Source organism: Hesperophylax consimilis, chromosome 18, assembly GCF_061612785.1.
Source record: "Hesperophylax consimilis isolate HC1 chromosome 18, BYU_Hcon_1.0, whole genome shotgun sequence".
Classification (NCBI taxonomy): domain Eukaryota; kingdom Metazoa; phylum Arthropoda; class Insecta; order Trichoptera; family Limnephilidae; genus Hesperophylax; species Hesperophylax consimilis.
Window position 1 is genome coordinate 28,785,609 of NC_142853.1, and position 16,414 is coordinate 28,802,022.

The 16,414-nt window shown below is 36.4% G+C and overlaps 4 non-coding genes across 4 annotated transcripts; 2 read left to right on the forward strand and 2 right to left on the reverse strand.

The window, feature by feature from the left end:
* Positions 1–4,584: 4,584 nt before the first annotated feature.
* Positions 4,585–4,703, reverse strand: LOC149415613 (5S ribosomal RNA). Its single transcript, XR_016303820.1, has one exon. It is a non-coding gene; the product is annotated as a 5S ribosomal RNA (ribosomal RNA).
* A 323-nt stretch (positions 4,704–5,026) lies between these two features.
* Positions 5,027–5,145, reverse strand: LOC149415614 (5S ribosomal RNA). The gene has a single exon (XR_016303821.1). It is a non-coding gene; the product is annotated as a 5S ribosomal RNA (ribosomal RNA).
* A 1,380-nt stretch (positions 5,146–6,525) lies between these two features.
* On the forward strand, positions 6,526–6,644 carry LOC149415615 (5S ribosomal RNA). The gene has a single exon (XR_016303822.1). It is a non-coding gene; the product is annotated as a 5S ribosomal RNA (ribosomal RNA).
* Positions 6,645–6,967: 323 nt separating this feature from the next.
* Positions 6,968–7,086, forward strand: LOC149415616 (5S ribosomal RNA). The gene has a single exon (XR_016303823.1). It is a non-coding gene; the product is annotated as a 5S ribosomal RNA (ribosomal RNA).
* The last annotated feature ends 9,328 nt before the right edge of the window (positions 7,087–16,414 follow it).

Below are 16,414 nucleotides of genomic sequence, written 5' to 3' on the forward strand. Positions count from 1 at the left end.
CTAAACATATAAAATTAAAACAACTGTTTGTATTCATATATTTGTCTTTGATTCGTAACCTACTTAAAATTGCGCAGGCTTGTGATCGATTAAGCTGATTTTTATTTATTTGGAATGCTTTTTAGTGTTAAGGAAATCAAGAAAATATGATTGTGATGTTCGAGCCATGAGACATAGATATAAACCGTGCTGATAATGATCTCCCCTCAAGTATGTATTTTAATGAAACTCATGCTACTAATGGAAATGACATCGCCAACCTTTTTGCTAAACATTTCTCCTCTGTATATTCTGATGCGTCATGCACCATCCCTCCACTTAACTATGACCAAAATATTGACTTGAATGATTGCCAAATATCACTTGTAGAGGTATACCAAGCCTTAAATAATCTTTCTCATAAAAAAACTTCCGGACCTGATGGCATTCCAGAAATCTTACTAAAAGAATGTAAATATACTTTAGCTAACCCAATTTGTATGTTGTACAACTTATCACTATCATCTGGAACTTTTGCAGACTCATGGAAAATTTCGTATATTCGACCCATTTTCAAGTCTGGGAACAAATCAAATATTGGAAATTACAGACCAATATCAATTATATCTAATATTCCGAAAATATTTGAATCAATAATTACAAAGAAAATCACTCCTATTTTCAAAAATGTTCTTATTGAGGAACAGCATGGATTTAGATCAGCGAAATCTACAACAACTAATTTACTGTCTTTTACAAACATCATTGTTAAAGCTTTAGAAGACAACTCTCAGGCTGATGTCCTTTACACCGACTTCTCTAAAGCCTTTGACAAAGTAAATCACTCAATTTTCATGGCCAAACTTTATGCTTTAGGTATTAGAAACCCTATGTTATCATTTTTTCAATCTTACTTGAGTGACAGAAAACAAAGAGTTAAAATAAATAACTTTGACTCCTTTAACATTGATGTAACGTCCGGTGTTCCCCAAGGAGCCCATTTGGCACCGCTTCTTTTTAACCTTTTTATTAACGACTTAACTAAAGTTTTTTCGCACACACGCTTCTGGCTTTTTGCTGATGATAATAAGATCCTTAAGATAATTAAATCCTTTCATGACTGTTTACTATTTCAACTTGATATTGATTCATTTAACGATTGGTGCAAACTAAACTGCTTGGAACTCAATGTTGATAAATGTAAAGTTTTGTCCTTTTACAGAGCCAATAAACCTATTCAGTTTGAGTATAAACTAAATGGTGCTTGTCTATCAACTGTCACATCCATCAAGGACCTTGGGGTCACTCTTGATTGCAATCTCTCTTTTCGAAATCATATAAATAACATCGTAAATAAATCACTTAAGCTACTCGGGTTCATTCATAGAATTACCTCAGACTTTAAACATATAAGAACACTTAAAACTCTATATTGTTCGTTGGTTCGTCCTCACCTTGAATATGCCAGTGTCATTTGGTCTCCTTTCTATGCTGTCCACATTAGTCACATCGAATCTGTCCAACATCGCTTCCTACGGCGAATTGCTTGGAGGTTAGGACTTGAAAGAGGCGATTACTCATATGAGGAAATTGAACAGACTTTAAACCTATCTTCATTAGAAAAACGTAGAAAAGACTCCGATCTAATTTGCATATTTAAAATAATCAACAGTATAACCGACTCACCTGAACTGCTACAACTCATTCAATTCAACACCCCATCCCGTAGACTCCGAAATAATGAATTGTTGTTCCTCAATCACCATTCAACTAACTATGGGTACCATTCTTCTTTGTCTAGAATGTCGAGACTTGTAAACTCAAGTCAGAGCATTGAATTTTTTGGTGTAAGTCTAAATGACTTCCAAAAAGCGATACGTAATGTGTAATTTTTCACAACTTAATCGTTATTGATGCTATGACTTGTAGTTATTTTCTATATGAACATTTTCTATTTTACATTGTCTTTGCCCTTCACATTCATGTACTCTCCATTCACTGTCATCTATGTTTTCTTATTCGTGTCAATATTATGGTTTTAATGGACATATTGTCCGTCAATTAATAAATAAATAAATAAATAAATAAATAGATGGCTCTAGTGTAGATAGATAAAGGTTGTTTTATATTAAAGTATGTAAAAACCCAATAGGTGTCTAAATAAATAGATTTGAGTCTTATATAACAGAAAGCCACAGACCATGAATCTCTTGTTTGGTTAGCTTTCTGTTTTGCCTTACAACTTTGGCTTCTTCAAAACCCAAGTAGAACTCCTGCGTTCAGTACGTATAAATAGATAAGCTTTATAATTCCTTTAAATTGTACGAAATTCCTCTACATTTGATAATCTCTCTGATGGAATATACAGAATATCCTATTTCAAAGAATGGTTTTGTGAAACATTACGGAATGCAAAGCGTCCGCTAGCTAAAGTACAGAGTGCCTGTGTGTTCAGACCGTGGTACCAGTGGCGTGCAATTCATAAACGCTGAAAAACTGCCTAGCCTAAGAAAACGAAACATTAAAAAAAAGAACTGCTACAAGTCTCTAACCAAACTGTACCCGTTCCATAAGTTTGTGTATTTGTTTTATGTCACAGTTAACAATCATTCTTCATTGATACATTGTTTCTATTTTACATGTTTCCTCTTTTAAAGCTACAGCTTTACCAAAGTCCCGACAAGGTTGGGGGCCTGGGTTCAATTTTCAAACATATAAGGATTTTTTCGTTTTCAAAATTACCGCTAGGTTAACGCCTAGCGATCTGTGGAAGAAAAAATAAATAAACACATCTTTAACTGAAGAAAATTATTACTTTTTATTTTGAATTGATGAACGTCTTATTAAACTTTCCTTTTTCCGTTTTATTAATTTATTTTTGAAATTGTAGTCTACATATTTTTTCCACTAGATACTAAAATGGTTTCAATAACGTATATATACAGGATTTTCCAATAAGAGGTGTTATTTTGATATTCAATCGTAAAAGATCAATGGTTTCGTTGCTTGTGTGGCACGTAACGCCGTCTTGTTGAAAATAAACGTTGTCCAGATCAACACCATCCAATTCCGGCCATAAAAAATCATTAATCATCTCTCGATAGCGATCCATTCACTGTAACTGTTGCTCCAGCCTCATTTTCGAAAAATTAAGGTCCAATGACTCCGCCGGACCATAAACCGCACCAAACAGTCACACGTTGAAGATAGAGAGGCTTTTCAACAATAACTCTTGGGTTTTCCGAGCCCCAGATGCGACAATTTTGCTTGTTGACGAAGCCACCGAGGTGGAAATGGGCCTCATCACTCAAGATGATTTGCATTTTCGCATAGAGCGGTGCACGCTACTGCGTGAGACATTCTGTATATAATATAGTTGGTTCAGGCCGCGACAAGCATAAGATGTGCAGGGTAACGAATTTCCTGTCAATTTTCCAAAATTTCCTGAAAAATCCCATCGCATTCCACCGACAAGTTGTTGAACTTTTAACAATTTTGAGAATTTTTATTTTACAAAGTGCGAGATACTTATCGCATTCCGAGTACCTACTTCAATTCATAGTTGTGAAGATAAAACAATCAAAATTCAATAACTGTCAATTTTCGCAATATTTTGAAGTGAAACTTCTTTAGCCGCGTAATGAATTTTCGGGAACGTAGTAAAACCGAGTCAAGATCGAAACGAAAAAGCGGGTACCCCCACCACCGCTCACCGTTCAGAAAAATGGTGTACAAAATTCGTTGTAATTATTAAACAAGTTAAATAACGTATTTTCGCACAATTTCGCAAGTCCAGTATGGTCTAGTGGCTAGGATACCTGGCTCTCACCCAGGAGGCTCGGGTTCGATTCCCGGTACCGGAAATTATTTTTGGTCAATTTTCTGAGATACTGTTTTATTTAATTTGTGTTTTGATTATTTCAGGTGATATTTTTAAGAATTCATTTTATTAAATACAAGCAGTGACTTGAAAAAAATCATAAAATTGTTAATTTTTCAATATGGACTTTTGGCAGCCGGGATGTATTTATAATTTCACAATTATTTTAGGAATGCGGAAGCACATCATGCAAGATTCCCATTCTTGCGACCCGGGTTCGATTCCCGGGCAGTGCACTCCTTTTTTATGGAGAATCATTATTTTTCAAAGGAAGGATATTTTTGATATTGTATTTTAGCTCCAGTAGTATGAAATAAATTTTGAAGTGAAACTTCTTTACGCGCGTCATGCAATTTCGTGGACCGGAGTAAAACCAACTCATGACCGAAACGAAAATGCGGGACCGATTAAAGTTCATTTGATCTAGTCAAAGTTTTGAAGTAAAATATAAATGCTTCTTAGCTCATCTCGACAACTGGCGTTGGTGGTGTAATGGTCAGCATAGTTGCTTTCCAAGCAGTTGATCCGAGTTCGATTCTCGGCTATGGCAAATTATTTTTTTGTTTTTAACGCCTTTTTTTTTTTCAATGGTTGACGATAATATCAATCCACTAAGTAATATTTTAGGCCTGTAGAATAATTGAAAAGTTAAAGAATGATATAAAATTTTTTATGATGTTAACGATAAAAAAATAAAAAAAAACATAAAATTACCATAAAAAATGGGCCAACGGCACGCGGTGTTCCCAAGCGGTCACCCATCCAAGTACTGACCGCGCCCAATGTTGCTTAACTTCGGTGATCGGACGAGAACCGGTGTGTTCAACATGGTATGGTCGTTGGCAAACGCTAAACAATATTAATTTCTATTCTACCTGCAAATAAATATATGAAAATTAGTATAAAAAAGCCCTAATAATACTGAAAACATTAGCAAGGTGTGTGCGACGTTGATAAAAATAATCATTACATACGCGCTTGAAAAAGATCGTAATTACATCCATAACTTTGTAGGAATTTTTTTTTTCAATGGTTGACCATAATATCAATCCACTAAGTAATATTTTAGGCCTGTAGCATACTTGAAAAGTTAAAGAATTTTATGATATTATTAATTATAGTAACGATAAAAAAATAAAAAAAAACATGAAATTACCATAAAAAATGGGCCAACGGCACGCGGTGTTCCCAAGCGGTCACCCATCCAAGTACTGACCGCGCCCAATGTTGCTTAACTTCGGTGATCGGACGAGAACCGGTGTGTTCAACATGGTATGGTCGTTGGCAAACGCTAAAAAATATTAATTTCTACTCTACCTGCCAATAAATATATGAAAATTAGTATAAAAAAGCCCTAATAATACTGAAAACATTAGCAAGGTGTATGCGACGTTGATAAAAATAATCATTACATACGCGCTTGAAAAAGATCGTAATTATATCCATAAATTTGGAGGAATTTTTTGAAGTGAAACTTCTTTACGCGCGTCATGCAATTTCGAGGACCGGAGTAAAACCGACTCATGACCGTGACGAAAAAAAGGGATCATTTCGCTATAGGAGCCTAGCTAATATTATATACCTAGTTTAACTCACTCTCCTAACTCATCTTCGCTGTCTACAGGCAGAGCGCACGACTGTGGTCGTGAAGAACCGAGGTTCGATCCCCGCTTTAACTAATTTTTTTTTTTCTTTTTTTATAACTTTTAATTTTTTTTATCACATGCTACTTATAAATATGTCAATAGACAGAAAAAAAGAGAGAATGAAATGAAAAGAGAGAGAGAGAAGAATACTAGAAGTTTCACTTCTGTCTTGCGTAGGCTTGACACACCCATTTTTTTTTTTCAGTCGGAAGAACAATATTAAGAAAACTATTTACCGTAAATACACGATCATCTTAAGAGGTTGTCGAAAAGGAAAGGATAACTTATATTCGAATTTCAAAGGAAATTTACTCTACTCTCCTTATGTAATATAATAGTTTTCTTTGAAAATTGCCTTACAAAGGAAGCGTTAAGAAAAATGAGAAAATATATAATTTTTTCACTACACGGGTTTTGAAAGTAAGCCCTATATTTACATTCGTGATTTTAAATCTCGAATTAAAAAAAATGGGTGTGTCAAGCCTACGCAAGACAGAAGTGAAACTTCTAGTATTCTTCTCTCTCTCTCTTTTCATTTCATTCTCTCTTTTTTTCTGTCTATTGACATATTTATAAGTAGCATGTGATAAAAAAAATTAAAAGTTATAAAAAAAGAAAAAAAAAAATTAGTTAAAGCGGGGATCGAACCTCGGTTCTTCACGACCACAGTCGTGCGCTCTGCCTGTAGACAGCGAAGATGAGTTAGGAGAGTGAGTTAAACTAGGTATATAATATTAGCTAGGCTCCTATAGCGAAATGATCCCTTTTTTTCGTCACGGTCATGAGTCGGTTTTACTCCGGTCCTCGAAATTGCATGACGCGCGTAAAGAAGTTTCACTTCAAAAAATTCCTCCAAATTTATGGATATAATTACGATCTTTTTCAAGCGCGTATGTAATGATTATTTTTATCAACGTCGCATACACCTTGCTAATGTTTTCAGTATTATTAGGGCTTTTTTATACTAATTTTCATATATTTATTGGCAGGTAGAGTAGAAATTAATATTTTTTAGCGTTTGCCAACGACCATACCATGTTGAACACACCGGTTCTCGTCCGATCACCGAAGTTAAGCAACATTGGGCGCGGTCAGTACTTGGATGGGTGACCGCTTGGGAACACCGCGTGCCGTTGGCCCATTTTTTATGGTAATTTCATGTTTTTTTTTATTTTTTTATCGTTACTATAATTAATAATATCATAAAATTCTTTAACTTTTCAAGTATGCTACAGGCCTAAAATATTACTTAGTGGATTGATATTATGGTCAACCATTGAAAAAAAAAATTCCTACAAAGTTATGGATGTAATTACGATCTTTTTCAAGCGCGTATGTAATGATTATTTTTATCAACGTCGCACACACCTTGCTAATGTTTTCAGTATTATTAGGGCTTTTTTATACTAATTTTCATATATTTATTTGCAGGTAGAATAGAAATTAATATTGTTTAGCGTTTGCCAACGACCATACCATGTTGAACACACCGGTTCTCGTCCGATCACCGAAGTTAAGCAACATTGGGCGCGGTCAGTACTTGGATGGGTGACCGCTTGGGAACACCGCGTGCCGTTGGCCCATTTTTTATGGTAATTTTATGTTTTTTTTTATTTTTTTATCGTTAACATCATAAAAAATTTTATATCATTCTTTAACTTTTCAATTATTCTACAGGCCTAAAATATTACTTAGTGGATTGATATTATCGTCAACCATTGAAAAAAAAAAAGGCGTTAAAAACAAAAAAATAATTTGCCATAGCCGAGAATCGAACTCGGATCAACTGCTTGGAAAGCAACTATGCTGACCATTACACCACCAACGCCAGTTGTCGAGATGAGCTAAGAAGCATTTATATTTTACTTCAAAACTTTGACTAGATCAAATGAACTTTAATCGGTCCCGCATTTTCGTTTCGGTCATGAGTTGGTTTTACTCCGGTCCACGAAATTGCATGACGCGCGTAAAGAAGTTTCACTTCAAAATTTATTTCATACTACTGGAGCTAAAATACAATATCAAAAATATCCTTCCTTTGAAAAATAATGATTCTCCATAAAAAAGGAGTGCACTGCCCGGGAATCGAACCCGGGTCGCAAGAATGGGAATCTTGCATGATGTGCTTCCGCATTCCTAAAATAATTGTGAAATTATAAATACATCCCGGCTGCCAAAAGTCCATATTGAAAAATTAACAATTTTATGATTTTTTTCAAGTCACTGCTTGTATTTAATAAAATGAATTCTTAAAAATATCACCTGAAATAATCAAAACACAAATTAAATAAAACAGTATCTCAGAAAATTGACCAAAAATAATTTCCGGTACCGGGAATCGAACCCGAGCCTCCTGGGTGAGAGCCAGGTATCCTAGCCACTAGACCATACTGGACTTGCGAAATTGTGCGAAAATACGTTATTTAACTTGTTTAATAATTACAACGAATTTTGTACACCATTTTTCTGAACGGTGAGCGGTGGTGGGGGTACCCGCTTTTTCGTTTCGATCTTGACTCGGTTTTACTACGTTCCCGAAAATTCATTACGCGGCTAAAGAAGTTTCACTTCAAAAACTTTTTTTGGTTATTTCGAAATCTTTTCTAGGAGTAACCTAATGTAAAACGTACCTACACCAAATTCAGAAAGATTTTGTTCAAAATGTCTACCAGTACCTATATAAAGATTTCATCAGATTTATTCCAGTAAGAGTGATAACAATGGGGTCGCGGTTATTTTTATTTTTTAATATCTATAATGACACAAATATATACTCTCTGTCTAAATTCACAATTTTTTTAATCATATTAAATTCCATTCTTGATGTAAAATTTCTAAAGCACCTACCTACATCAATAGACTTTTTAAAATTATATTTAACCATAGTGTAATTGTAAAAATTATTTATACTTACAATTTTTTTCTGTGTGTCAACTACTGAACTGATTTTTTATTCAAAATCTATTTAAATATAAATTGATGTTACTTAAAAACTTTAAGAAAGTTCTTTAAAAGTTTGACACAACGTTTGCTTTCGAATACACGTGTGTTTTTATTTAACGATATTATATAGATATTACCTGTGAGAGGTAGAATCATGTTTTTTTTAAATAGCGCCATCTGATGGACGTAAAAGCAAGACGCGCTATTGTTTCTCTATCTGCACAGACAGACTGAGCCACTACAACGATGGGCAAGGTACAGCAAGTATAATAATATCGTTTTATTACCTTCCTTTGTTAATATGTTACAATAAATAGAGATAATGATATCCTAACTGGGATCTCCCGTGCTGAGGATTACAGTTACATATTATTAAAATTTTGTCATATGAATAATTATAAATATATAGTGTAGTATTTTGTACTGAAATAATAATAAATATAGTACTTGGTGATTTTACAGCAATAAAGTAGTTTCGGTTCCAGTTTGTATTTGATGTCAGTATATTTTCTATTTTTGATCTTTCTATGTTTTATATCCAGTTTTTTTTCAGATTTAAATGTTACAATATTATAATGAGTTTTGAATGAGAGTGGGATTTTTTGTAGAGGTAAGTATCATATTATAAGAAGCTTTTTTTGCCCAACTGTGTTTGAAGTTTCTTATTGGATATGTTTTAAATCTTGAGTTCTATTTTTTGTACTATAGTTGTTATTTCTTGTATTTTTTATTTATGAATATACGTACCCAGATCAAACGAGCGAATGAAATTACTGTATATGAAAACTAACAGCTATCGATGAAAACGCTAAATCTCTCCATCGTTATTATTTCGGTTTTATGAGCATTAATATGCCCTCACCGCGAGTTCTCAGCCATGAGCGGTGTGCACGGGGTGCAAACGAGCAGGCAGTCTGCTTAGGGGGTGTTTATGGCTCTAACAACACCTCCCCCACCCCCACAGCCTCAGTGATACAGCCACCAACCTCCCACTCCCACCCTGATAGTATAGTTTCAGCCCCCCAGTTGAGTCCACAGCTTATAACGGCTAAGTATTTGGATTTTGTTTCTGAAGTCTATACATAACGGTGTTAATAGGTTTCTAAATACCAAATGCTTTGGAAATACATTTTAAGACTATTTTCATGTGTTCTTTGTGGTCGTACAGATTAGTTACCGAGTGATCGATAGCGTTGGGTTCTTACTCCAGGCAACGCGGCTTAAATCTTCTGCACCGAGAAATATGAATTGATGATTTATTTAAAATCTTTTAAATTTATTGATACGGTTCAAAACAGGACAGCAGGTTGGTTCCCGATAAACTTTTAGTAAATCGTAATAATATAGTGACGAAATGGTAAAATATCAGATTTTTTCGTGTTCACAAAACCTAACAATTTATTTTTGGCATTCACTAGGCATAAATCATGTTTTTTCTCATAAAAATCAACCTCACTAGTACTTAGCTAACATCGAGGTTATTAATTAAGATTTGAGTGAAGCAATACAGAGTGATCACAAACATAAAGTATACAACATACCATACAGAGTGATCACAAACATACAGTAATACAACATACAATACAGAGTTATCACAAACACAAAGTAATACTACATACCATACAGAGTAATCACAAACATACAGTAATACAACATACAGTACAGAGTTATCACAAACATAAAGTAATACTAAATACAATACAGAGTGATCACAAACATACAGTCATACAACATACAGTACAGAGTGATCACAAACATAAAGTAATACTACATAAAATACAGAGCGATCACAAACATAAAGTAATACTACATACAAAACAGAGTGATCACAAACTTACAGTAATACTACATACAATACAGAGTGATCACAAACATAAAGTAATACAACATACAAGACAGAGTGATCACAAACATAAAGTAGTACTACATACAATACAGAGTGATCACAAACATAAAGTAATACTACATACAAAACAGAGCGATCACAAACATAAAGTAATACTACATACAATACAGAGTGATCAAAAACATACAGTAATACTACATACAATACAGAGTGATCACAAACACAAAGTAATAGTACATACAATACAGAGCGAACCTAAAGTAATACTACAAACAATACAGAGTGATCACAAACATAAAGTAATACAACATACAATACAGAGTGATCACAAACATAAAGTAATACTACATACAATACAGAGCGATCACAAACATAAAGTAATACTACATACAATACAGAGTGATCAAAAACATACAGTAATACTACATACAATACAGAGCGATCACAAACATAAAGTAGTACTACATACAGTACAAAGTGATCACAAACATAACTAATACTACATAAAATACAGAGCGATCACAAACATAAAGTAATACTACATACAATACAGAGTGATCACAAAAATACAGTAATACTACATACAATACAGAGTGATCACAAACATAAAGTAATACAACATACAATACAGAGTGATCACAAACATACAGTAATACTACATACAATACAGAGTGATCACAAACACATAGTAATAGTACATACAATACAGAGCGAACCTAAAGTAATACTACAAACAATACAGAGTGATCAAAAACATACAGTAATACTACATACAATACAGAGTGATCACAAACACAAAGTTATAGTACATACAATACAGAGCGAACCTAAAGTAATACTACAAACAATACAGAGTGATCCAAAACATAAAGTAATACTACAAACAATACAGAGTGATCACAAACAAACAGTAATACTACAAACAATACAGAGCAATCACAAACATAATGTAATACTTCATACAAAACAGAGCGAACCTAAAGTAATACTACAAACAATACAGAGTGATCACAAACATATAATAATATTACATACAAAACAGAGTGATCACTAACATAAAGAAATACTACATACAATACAGAGCGATCACAAACATACAGTAATACTACATACAATACAGAGCCATTACAAACATTAAATAATACAACATAAAAAAACAGAGTGATCACAAACATAAAGTAATACTAAATACAATACAGAGTGATCACTAATATAAAGTAATACTACATACAATACAGAGCAATCACAAACATACAGTAATACTACATAAAATACAGAGTGATCACAAACATAAAGTAATACTACATACAATACAAAGCGATTACAAACATAAAGTTATACTACATACAATTCAGAGTGATCACAATTATGAAATAATACTACAGACAATATCACAAACAAAAAGAAATACTACTTGCAATACAGAGTGTTCACTAACATGAAGTAATACAACATACAATACAGAAAGATCACAAACATACAGTAATAATTAAACAATACAGAGCGATCACAAACATATAATTATACTTCATACAATATAGAGCGAACATAAAGTAATACCACATACAATACAGAGCGATCATAAACATAAAAATATACTACATACAATACAGAGCGAACACAAACATAAAGTAAAACTACATAAAATACAGAGCGATCACAAACATACAGTAATACTACATACAAAAAAGGGTGATCACAAACATAAAAAATTACTTCATACAAAACAGAGTGATCAATAACATAAAGTAATACTACATACATTGGAGGGGACCCACCCTTTCCCGACGGCTGTGTGAGGAAACTGATTGTTTAACCTCCTTAGCCGCACACGTCAGGACTCTAATTTTGTAAAAAGAAGCTACATTTATTTTAAAATGAATCTAGACCCTCCAATGTCCCTGCATGCATGATTGTTAGTACGAAATAATGTATGCATACTTACATTAATAGTAACACAAAATAAGAACACATATGAAATGTGTTCGCCTGGTGGTTTGGCATCTAAAATTAAATAATAAATAAGGAGCACAAATTTTATAAGTGGAAGTATGATTGAAACATAAAAATATACAAGCCGTGTATCGAGGGCAGTTTACCCCACTATCACGGGGCGGTCCCGGCAAGAATGAGCGTGGCAAGCGGCCTGGCCACAACGATCCCAAGCACCCGCGTCCCTTAGCCAGTTTTCCGAGAGTACCCTCGAAGAAATGTAAATGGGGGGAGGGGGGGGGAGATACTCCCAAAGACCCTAGGGAATGAAGTGAGCCTCAGGTCACCGGAGGCAGGACGGAAGGGGACCGGGCTCGCGCAAACATTCCCCAGGCCCGCTCATGATGCCGGGGGAGGCACCCGTGGTTCGTGGGACAGCCGCCCCAGATTAATGTCACCTTACTGGATGCAGGAACAGGGTCTATCCGCCCCCGTGGTGGGGAAATGAACAATACAGTACGATAGAGTTCAGTTCGACAACCTATTCATAAACCAATTTGTTAGTAACAAATAAAAAGGCAAATAACAAACGTAGAAAATAAGTTGTGATCAACAACAAATTGACCGTTCATAATAGAAAAAAAAAAGAAGGGAAAAAAAAAGATTAACATAGTAATAAAGAGCTAAAACACAAAAAGAAACAGTATTATCATTATCAACGTTCCTAATAAATAAATAAGGCCCAAATTCAAAAGTAAAAGGAAGAATGTGCATTAAAAAAAAACAGTGTAAAGAATTGGCAAAAACGGTGTAAAAAGCCAGTATACACAATAAATGAATAAGAAATAATAAAACAAACAAATAAAATAATAAATGCATTGCGATCATGCCATAAGACAAAGAAAGTAAAACCAATGAGTATATAAAAATAAAAATAAAACATAAAGCAATCGCGCATAAACAATATTAAATTTGTTATAAGAGGAGTAACCGTGGAGTGACAGGAACAATACGCTTGGCACCTGAAACAAAGATGATTTTAATCTAAATCAGCAACTCTAAGCACAGGCCATCTCTCTACCCAGGACTTTACAAACTTTTTGAAGCATTCAAAATTTTCTCTGTTCAACACGAGATCGGCATTCCATGCCGGTCTTGTAATCCCTCTCAAGCCATCCAACATTTCCTCTCGGGCATCCTTCATCAACTCGCAGTGCCACAGAATGTGCTTGGCTGTCTGGTTAGTGTCACCACATGAACAGTTCGGATGAGGAGACAAGGCGAGACTATGTAGCCGCCCCCTGAGCTCCCCATGACCGGACACCAATTGCGTCATATAGTGATCCAGTTTTATGTGCGCCCCTTCCATTCTGCTTTTAACTGAAGGGAAGAAAGAGAAAGTCCATCTACCCTTCGTCGACCTATCCCATCGCTCTTGCCATACACTCAGCGTTCTATCTCGCATGGCTTTCAATAAGTCAGGAAGGGACACCGCTCCACCGGGTGTCAGTTCGACTCCCAGGTGGACAGCGGCCTTACCTCTTGTCAATGCCTTTTTTGTCAAAACTTCCCTTATTTCCAAGTCAATCGGCAGTGTACCAGCCAGAACCGGTAATGCATCATTAGCCACAGTCCTATATGCGCCCGAAAGAGCCAACAGGGGAGTCCGTTGGCCCCGCTTGAGGGCCAAGTGGATCAATGCATTATCCAGCTGGTGCTCCCACACAGAAGCTGCATACGAGACATGCGTCACGTAAACACCCCTATATATGAGGCGAAGTGCCGGAGTCCGCAATCCCCACTCAGCCGTTGAGAGCCTTCTCAATTTCAAGAATAGGGCCTGGGCCCTGCTAGAAACGCTCTTGACGTGCGCTAGGAACGAAGAAGATCTATCTAAAGTGACGCCTAAATACCTGGTGCTTTCAACGAAACGAATAGTGGAGCCTCCCATTCTGATGGTAGGGTTTCTGGCACGACTGAGCATACCCTTCATCAAGAGTCCCACGGTCTTATGGGGAGCGAAGTTCAGCCTGTTTCTCTTACCCCATTCAAGAATTTCACGCAGACCCTCTTCTGCTTTACACTCCACTTCCTTTCTGCTGTCCCCTGAGACCAAAAGAAACTTATCATCTGCGTAGTCGACCGATATGCATCCTTCAGGCAAGGGTAACCTAGAGGAGTCGTCAAAAAGGATGTTCCACAGGTCAGGCCCGAGGACTGACCCTTGTGGACAGCCCATGTTAACGTCACGTATGATGAAAAAATCACCATACATCACAATAACCTTTCTGTTACGTAAATAATCACTAATAATATTGAACAGTAAAGGCGGGCAATTACGACTTTTCAACTTAGTTAAAATCATCGGCCACCACGCATGATCGAAGGCACCCGAGATGTCCAAAAATATTCCAATTACATACTTCTTGGTACAAACCCTCACCCATTCAAGCGCATACTTAATGGCGTGCTCAGTGGACTTACCGGGGATGAACCCAAATTGGCGGCCGCAGGGTGGAGACAGGGTGAGACGGAGCCTATGTTTGATGATTTTTTCCAGTATTTTACCTAAGATTGGAAGTAAAGTGATGGGTCTGTAGGCTCCGATATCTGTTCTCGGCTTGTTGTTCCCCTTTGGTATAATCCGGAGCACGCCTTTCTTCCATTCTGTAGGGAATACTCCTCTACGCAAGCACGTTTCCAACACTTGATAAAGCTCCTCTTTAGCGTGGATCCAAACATTCTTCGCTATTATGCCGTTCAATCTGTCAAATCCCGGTGCCTTCTTCGGACCCAAACCCTTAATTATGATTTCAACCTCTGCTCGACTTAATGGTGGTACGCCGTCCCCCTGGGCGAGGTCTCTAGGTGGAAGCCGTGACAGGTTTCTTACCTGTTGATGGTGAACACTTTCCCCATTAACTGAGTCTAGAGGAACTAACTTGCCCAGAAGTGTCTCAAGAGTGGAGACTATGTCAACACTCTCTGCGTTCCCTTCGCTATTACCGAGCACAACGCTCGATAAATATCGTTCTGATCCTTTTCCCGAGTTTTCAAGAGCGCTGTGGATTTCCCACGGGTTGGCGTTACCCACTTCATCTACCCAACTATGCCATGCAGCTCGTTTTGCTGAGAGGACGGCCGAACGATAGGCGCCACGGGAAGCCCTAAAACGGGCCTGAAGTGCAGCCGCTTCTTCAGGCGAGCATATACTCCGCCTAACCACTACCAGGCCCCTATAGGCTCTTTTGTAGGCCCCTTTCAGCAAAGTCAGCTCTTGTGTCCACCACGGCGTCCTAATTAACTTCTTTGGGTTTGATCTGCCCAAAGAAGTTTCAGCGGCTGATACCACCGCCGCGTTGAAGAAATTCCCCAAATTGTCCGGTTCCCTAGCGGCTACGTCATGAAAACCCCTTAAAGATTGACGCAGCGCATCCCCAAAGCTATCCCAATTCGCCCTAGTGGTTCTGAAGTTCCAAGATGATTGTGGAGCTTCTGTCTTTGTAATTCCCACTGAAAAAGTTATCAATCTATGATCAGAAACTATTGCACACTCATGAACCGTCCACTTTGATATTTTTGACGCAACAGATCCAGAGCAAAGAGTGAGATCAATGTTGCTTTCGCCACCGGTTCCTGAAAATGTTGAAAACGTACCTGGTTCATTGAGGATGAACAGACCTTGCGCTGAGATAAGATCTTCGACGGCATAGGATCTTTCCGTTCGATTTCCGTTAAAGTCAAACCAGAGAGGCGAGCGCGCATTGAAGTCACCTCCAATAATTATGTTTCGGCCTTTTAATTTATGCAAGGCACGCGTGAGGCTCAAAATATGCGGTTCAACTAAATTACCATATTTAAAATATACTGATATCACGATGATCTCAGTATCGCCAAATTTAAAGGAAACACAGGTTTGGTATTCGTTCGACAGTCCCTCGAGAAGGAGGGGGCTAATACTACATACAATACAAAGCGATCACAAACCTAAAGTAATACTACATACAATACAGAGCGATCACAAACATACAGTAATACTACATACAATACAGAGCGAACATAAAGTAATACTACAAACAATACAGAGTGATCACTAACATAAAGTAATACTACATACAGTACGGAGCGATCAAAAACATAAAATTTTCCTTCATACAATACAGAGTGATCGCAAAAATAAAGTAATGC